The 8276-nt window shown below is 39.9% G+C and overlaps 1 pseudogene; it reads left to right on the top strand.

Moving 5' to 3' along the window:
- The first annotated feature begins 1612 nt into the window (after nucleotides 1–1612).
- LOC131053489 (5S ribosomal RNA) lies at nucleotides 1613–1731 on the top strand (annotated as a pseudogene).
- The last annotated feature ends 6545 nt before the right edge of the window (nucleotides 1732–8276 follow it).

Here is an 8276-nt window from a genome sequence, read left to right as displayed (position 1 = left end):
TCATCTTGGTTATTTTATTTTTGTGCCTTCAAAATCTGAGTCTGATTATCACCATCTATTCTACCAAATTCCTCACTCACAGCTCTTGAAGACAATTTCCTACATATAGAAATAAGGAGATGGGTTTGGTTGATTGCAGTTTACCATCGATCAAAACTCATTTTAGCAATTAACCTTTCATTAAGATATAGGTGCCCACCCCGGCGAAGGTGCACGCGAGGTGCGCACTCGGGGCAAACTGGGCTCCGACTTCGTGCACGCCGCACCTTGGAGCACACATCGGGGCGCTCCCGGGTTCGCACCAACGTTGCGCACCGTGGTGGGCACCTCGGAGCACACCAAGGTGGGCAACGAGGTGCGCACCTTTGATACGCTGCCTTCACTAATTTCCAGAAAAGGCAAAAAAAAATGAGATTTTAAAATTTTCGTTTTGAAAAATAGTGAAAAAAACGGAACGTGGGTGCTATCTTGAGCCTGCCCTGGTGCGCAGCCTGGGCAAGGTGTGCGCACCAAGGTGCCCACCCCGGCGAAGGTGCGCACCCGGGCAATTAACCCAACTTTCGACTTCGTGCGCGCTAGGGTGGGTGCGCACCCAACAACCGGGCCTAGGAAGAGCCAATGCGAGAAACCCCACTAAACACTCCAACAAAAAAAGAGGGGGCGCTCCAATAACCCCACTTCAGAACGCACCTGAGGCAAACCCAACCAAGGTGTGCACTAAGGTGCCCGCCTCGGTGAAGGTGCACGCGAGGTGCGCACTCAGGGCAAACCGGGCTCCGATTTCGTGCACGTCGCACCTTGGAGAAAACTTTGGAGCATTCCCGGGTTCACACCAGCGTTGCGCACCGTGGTGGGCACCTCGGAGCACACCAAGGTGGGCATCGAGGTGCGCACCTTTGATGCGCTACCTTCACTAATTTTCAGAAAAGGCAAAAAAAAATGAGATTTTAAAATTTTTGTTTTGAAAGATAGTGAAAAAAACGGAACGCGGGTGCCATCTTGAGCTCGCCCTAGTACGCAGCCCAGGCAAGGTGTGCGCACCAAGGTGTCCACCCTGGCGAAGGTGCACACCCGGGCAATTAACCCAACTTCCGACTTCGTGCGTGCCAAGGTGGGTGCGCACCCAACAACTGGGCCTGGGAAGAGCCAATGCGAGAAACCCCACCAAACGCTCTGACAAAAAAAGAGGGGGCGCTCCAATAACCCCGCTTCGGGGCGCACCCAAGGCAAACTGAGCGCCTTGGTGCACCGGGGCAAGATCAAGCGTGCACCTGAGGCGCCCCGAACATGCACCGGGGTGCACTCGACCCACATGTTAACGCAGGTCGTTGCACCTGAGGTGGTGTGCGGGCACCGCGTTGCAGACGGGACACCGCGCGCACTTGGGTGGGTCAAGTGCGCACACGACGCCCCGTCCAGGTGCACGCACGTAGGCCGGGCCGGGTGCACACCCGACGCCCGAGTGAGGTGCGCGCACCCAGGCAGGGTTCACACTTAGCGAACGGGGTGCGCTTGGCGAGGGAAGGTGTGCACCTCAATGAGGGTGGGTGGTCGGGGTGGATTCACACGTGGGTCGCGCTTTGCTAAGTACACACTACGACAAGCTCATAACGGGTGCGATCATATCAGTGTTAGTGCACCAGATCCCATCAGAACTTCGCAGTTAAGCGTGCTTGGGTCGGAGTAATACTGGGATGGGTGACCTCCCAGGAAGTCCCGGTGTTGCACCCTTTTTTAGTTTTTCGTCGGGCATCGCAATTCTATTTGAATTAACCTTTTGCCTGTTTGCATTCTCGTCGGGGCCGAGCCGAGGTGCAGTGCAGTGCCCGCACTACCGCGCGCGCACTCACTTCTCGGGGCAGCCAAGCATTAGTCCCCATGAAAACTCCCTGTGGCAAACTTTGTATCTCTACTAAGAACCGTATGTGTGTGGGCCGCTACCAAAGGTCCGACCTCCTGCCCCAACAACTAGAAGGATTTTGGCTTCTAAAACAAAAAGGTGCTAGTAAGGGCATCCGCTCGTGTGGCCATACATGCGGCACTTTCAGCTCTATAAATGCAGAAGGCTCCCAGTCGGTAGGGGTTACATCCTACAAATGATCAAATAAATTTGATCAAACGGGTTTATGGGGAGACATAATGTTGGTATGAACTAATCAGCACACGTTATCCATAGTTTTCACCATGAATACAGTTGTTTATAGTGGTTCAGAAGAAGATGGCTTTTCTTTTGCTACCACTTGGGTCGTTCTCTCCTCACTAGTAGTCTTGATGACCACACGGGGAGATAGGCCCTCTAAAGATTAAACAAAAAGAGTCTATTGCTCAAGACACAAAAGACAATGGTTCAATTTTAGTGCACCAATTGAAGTGTTTGATAATCTATGAAAACAAGGCACACAATAAAGATCAAAATAAAATCCTTGTCAAGGCCCTGCAACAAAGATTTGTTAGTAGTTTGGATTGTTTCAAATGATCACCCCTTCCTGCAAGCACACAAGTTAGGTAAATTTTAAATCCAAAAGACTTTGTGAAATAGGGGCCTTCAACAATGCGTTTTGTTGACCAATTCAGATATTTGATTTATCATAAAAAAAAGACCACTTGTAAAATTTCAAAATATTTCCAGAAATGTAAGAAAATCCAAAAAATTTGCTAATTTGCTCCAAAAATTATCATAAAAAAATCATATAAAATGCAAAATCAATCCAAAAAATCTGAAATTTTTACTGAAGAGTCCTGATGGTCTTCCAAACCTGCATAAAAAAATTTCTGCAACAAATCTAAGCAGTTTGTGAGATATGAGTAAAATAATGCAAAACCCTAATTTTCAAAGATCTGATTTTTCAGGAATGATTTTGCATCAAATTTAAAATCACAAAGAACAAATCCTATGTATAATTCTGAGAGATTTCCAAAAATGTAAGAAAATCCGAAAAAATTGCTAATTTGCTCTCAAAATTAATTTTTTATGAAAACTCATAAAAAATTCATATAAAATGAAAATTTGATCCAAAAAATCTGAAATTTTTGTTGAATCCTTCTGATACATTTCCTGACCTGCACAAAAAATTTGATGCCAAAATTCGAAGCCGTTTGTGAGATCTGATCAAAATAAGGAAAAACCCTAATTTTTAAAGATCCGATTTTTTAGAAAATATTTTGCATCAAAATTAAAATAAAAAAGAACAGATCCTCTGTATAATTATGAGAGATTTCCAACCACAAAAATTGCATCACAATAATTGAAAGACTAAATGAATTCAACTACAAAACCCTAGCCTAACAACAACAAAGATTCACCATAACATATGAAGATTACCTAAGACAATGCAAATCAAATGAAATCACGAAGATTATACCATCACATGTCCAATAGGGTTTGGATCTTTATTCTTCCTATCTCCATTGATCTTGCTTGATATATTTGCTCTCAGATTTTATGTGCACAAGAGCTCAACAAAGAACGGAAATATGGTTGCAAGTAGGCTTGATTGCATATGCAAGTTCAAAAGCGTAGTCGGGGCTGAATGCATAGTGAGTTTAGGGTTGATAATGAAGGAAGCATCTACTTATATAGAAGACACTATAAGAAATGGAGGGATAAGATTGAGAGGTGTAAAAGATAAATGGTCGGCTATGATTAGAGGGTAGGTAAATAAAATAATAAAATAATGAGAGGGTAGGTAGTATATAAATGAAGAGATGAATGACATGTGTCATGGGTAGAAAAGGTTAATGAATTAATTAAATAAATAAAGATTTATTTAATTAATAGAAGAAGTGGGATCAATTAAATAAATAAGATATTTATTTAATTCAGGAAAAGGATAATTTAAATAAATAAATGTATTAATTAAATGAGAAATAAGGCTAGAAAAGGATAAATGAATTAATTAAATAAATAAAGATTTATTTAATTAATAGAAGAATTAGGCTAAAATAATTAAATAAATGAAGATATTTATTTAATTAGACTGGACAATTTTAGTTGTCTATATTTGCTCTCAGATTTTATGTGCACAAGAGCTCAACAAATAACAGAAATGTGGTTGCAAGTAGACTTGATTGCATATGGTGGAAACTTTGATTTGAAAGCATACACAGATGTTGATTGGGCAGGAAATATTGATGACCAAAAAAGTACTACCGATGGAGCATTCTTTCTAGGAGGAAGGCTTGTTTCATGGAGTAGTAAGAAGCAGAGTGGTACTTCATAATCTACTACTGAAGCTAAGTATGTTGCAGCTTATATGAATTGTACACGGGCTATTTGGATAAGGCACATTTTGGAAGATTTTAAGATGAAGATCTCAGAACCTATAATGATTTTATGTGATAATACAAGTGCCATTAATATTTCTAAGAATCCTGTTTTACACGCTTGCACCAAGCACATTGAATTGAAGTATCACTTCTTCAGAGAAAAAGTTCAAAGTAAAGATGTTATCATAGAGCATGTCTCTACCAAGGAGCAGCTTGCAGATATCTTTACCAAACCTCTGCCTAAGACCACTTTTGAGTATCTTAGAAGTCAGTTGGGGGTTGTCCCTCTTCATAAAGTTAGTTGAGCATGATGCTGATTGCATCAATCCCTGAATCACTTTCAAAATTTTACATGGATTGATGAAAAAGTGGATGTATATAGGGGGAGCATCAAGTTACAATATGTTGTTGATGCATATTGAAATTTTGATATTGCATGTTTTACTTTCAATTTGGCATTGTTGTCAAAGGGGGAGAAGAATTATGTGATTGAGGAGAAGAATCATGTGACTAGCAAAGGGAAACTAGAGACAGGCTGAAGACAGACAGAGCATGGTGAATACTTGGTAATGTAAACTAGGATTCCTATATTCCTATTCACCAATCACAACAGCAATCAGAGGCGTTGATATTTATATTTCTATCAATATAAAAGGGGGATATTGTTGGCATTTGCATAAAGATTGCATTAATGATATGTTATGTTGTCATTGATGTCAATTGAACCGGTAATGGTACTTATGATATTGCTAATATTATTTTTGTTATTGATATTGTCTTGTAACCAGTAGGAAGAGCTTTCAGGAAGATGTTGTAAACTGGTATGTTAGTTTGTGAGATGAACTGGTAAACCGGTGTATAAGGTTAAACCCTTTCTATGCAATGTAACCGGTAAACCCTACTAGTTGTTTTTGTTAAACCCTAACCGATCAAGTTTGTAGGTTTAAGATCTAATGATGAGCGATAATGATGGCGACACATATGATTATTGTATGAGGATAAGTTTAGATTGTTTTGGCGCATTTGTTCGTTTGTTTGATTGTCTAAGGAATGAGCAAAGTGGATTGCATCTAATGCATAGCGCGTGATGAGTTACAAAGTTCGATGAAGTGGTGATCATGGAGCGGTCGGAATTTTCTTGAAGAATGTGTATAGATTGTTATGTAAATCCAATGATCACACTTGAACCGATTTGTTTGTAATCTCTATGAGAAAATTAGGTTTTTGTTGTGTTACCGACCTAATTGATTTGTATTTAAGGTCGATGAAGTTGTTTGTAAAGTTGTTGGAAAAGTGTTGGCTGAAATCAATTGAGTGTGTGGTTGCCTAATCGGAGAATGGATCTGTAGTTTGAGTAAAGGCAAATTGAAGCTTAAAAGGATTTGATCAAGCAAATGTAGTGTTATTCAAACAGATCAAGAAAACCTGTTGTTTTCTAACAATTACAGCATAAGTGAAATCCCCTAACCGGGTAAGCTCTAACAAGCTTGGTTTACTTCTTAAATCCTCTATCGAGGTGGTCCATTAGCTTGGATTCTCAAATCATCTACCGAGGTTACTCCTAACAGGGTATTTTCTTTTCATCAAGGCATTTTGTAAATCCCTTAACCGGGTGATTCCTAACAGGATCAGTTCTTAACAAGACTTATTGTAAAAGCTTTAACAAGCTTGGCTCCTAACAGGGTGAACTTCAAAAGAGTTCAGATAGTTATCTTATGAGTCTCATCTCACCGTGGTTTTTACCTATTTGGGTTTTCCACGTATAAATATTTGTGTCAAGTGGTGAATGTTTTTGTGGTTATGATCTTATTTGTTGATTTGATTAACTTCTGATAAGGCATGATAATTGGAAGCATTGAGAGATGGAAAATGTTGATATATGATTAAGAATTTTGATGTTTACAAGATTGAAGTTGTTTACTGTTAAGTTGTTATAATAGTTAACCAATTGATGTTGAGTATTGATCTTGATAGTGAAAGTTTACTTTGTGAGCTTGAATTTGAGATTGGTAAGTTTGTATCAGTTTTTCAGTTTACTAATTTACCCCCCCCTCTCATTAATCTACTAGATACTTATTCTTTCATCATACCATCATTCCCACCTCACTCTTATTGATTGGGACCAACGAGGACCACCCATTCTTGACAAATATGCCAATGACAATGCCCTCTTGGCATTACTTACTATGCGAGACCTCGAAGATCACACATCCGTGAATGGAGCCCAACCCAATCGAGAGGCATACTTTAGTAGTCAAGTCAACTCCCTCAGTCGCAAAAGTGAAAATAATAAGAAAAATCATGTCCCCTAGTGAAAGCCTCCCTCAGGCACCTTCAGACTCAGAAATAGTAAAAATAAAGGATGTATCTTGTAGTGAAAACCTAAATTAGGCACTAGAAGATGAGGTTTTTGCCTTGCCTACCATGGTTCTCTCGTATCAGGAGAAATCACCTTTGCTAATCGAAGAAACAAACACCTATCAACATGGGTAAAAATGATAATCCAAAGAATGTGCTCATTACAAAGAGTCTCTTACAAACCAAGAGAAACAAAATTTCATGAGTTTCCTCAAAGAGACACAAATAAACTTTGCCTGGTTGTATGCTAGCATGCCAGGCCTTGACCTAGAGTTGGTACTACATAATCTTGATGTCAGGCCAAATACCAAGCCCGTCAAACAAAAACTTCGCAAGATGCATCAATAGGTTGCCCTCCTGGTTAAAGAAGAACTACAAAAAATGTTGGATGTTGGATTCATGAAAACCATTGATTATCTTAAATGGATTTTAAAAACTGTACCTATCGGCAAGCCCGCTAGGGGCATAAGAATATGCACAAAATTTAGAGACCTCAACAAAGCATCTGAAAGATGTCTTTCCCTCCAAATATAGACATGATTGTGAACCTCATAGCTGGACATGAAATGATCTCCCTAATAGATAGATTCTCTGAATATAATCAGATAAGGATCACAAAATAAGACCAAGACAAGACAACATTCACTACCCCTTGGGACACATTTTACTATCAGTTCATGCCCTTTGGTTTAAATAATGTCGGAGCAACTTATCAAAGAGCAATGACAACCATATTTCATGACCTCTTGCACAACATTATGGAAGATTATGTGGATTATCTCCTAGGTAATTCTAAAACATGAGAAGGCACATTATTGTCCTAAGGAAAATATTTGAAAAACATTAAGAAATACAAGTTGCCTCTTAACCCTAAGAAGTGTATTTTCGAGGTCACATCAGGAAAGTTGTTAGGATTCATAGTGTCTCACAAAGGAATAGAAGTGGACCCAGCCAAAGTCAAAGCAATAATAGAAATGCCTCCTCCAAAGACACTCATACAACTTCGCAGTCTCCAAGGTAAGCTTCAGTCAATCCGTCAGTTCATTGCACAACTTGCAAACACATGTCATCAGTTCACACATCTATGCAAGGACACTAAGTTTAAGTGGGACTGCTTATGTCAGAAGGCCTTTGAAAAATAGAAAGAATATATGGCCTCCCCTCCAGTTTTGATGCCACCTATTCTAGGGCAACCCCTCCTCTTGTACATATTAGCAACTACAATGGAATTGGGGGAATTACTTGCACAAACATATAACAAAGAGAAAGAACATACAATATACTACATCAGCCACACTCTTGTGGGATATGAACTCAACTATACTCCCATAGAAAGAGCTTGCCTCATAGTGGTTTTCAGTACTCAAAAACTCTACCAGTACATGCTCAACAACAAGATAAAACTCATAGAAAAAATTGATCCCCTCAAGTGCTTGTTGTCTAAGGCCGCTCTCACAGGACGCACCACAAAATGGGTTATGCTACTAAGTGAGTTCAACATTGAGTGCATGGATAGAAAAGAAATCAAAGGGAAAATCATAGTTGACCAATTGGTTGATGCACCACTTCAAGGTGATCACCCCCTAATAACAAAATTCCCTAATGATTCCATCATGACTATCATACAATCAACTCAATGGAAGTTATACTTT

Source organism: Cryptomeria japonica, chromosome 4 (assembly GCF_030272615.1).
Source record: "Cryptomeria japonica chromosome 4, Sugi_1.0, whole genome shotgun sequence".
NCBI classification, from domain to species: Eukaryota; Viridiplantae; Streptophyta; class Pinopsida; order Cupressales; family Cupressaceae; genus Cryptomeria; species Cryptomeria japonica.
The sequence above is the reverse complement of the archived record's forward strand: the minus strand, read 5'-3'. Positions and strand labels throughout refer to the sequence as shown.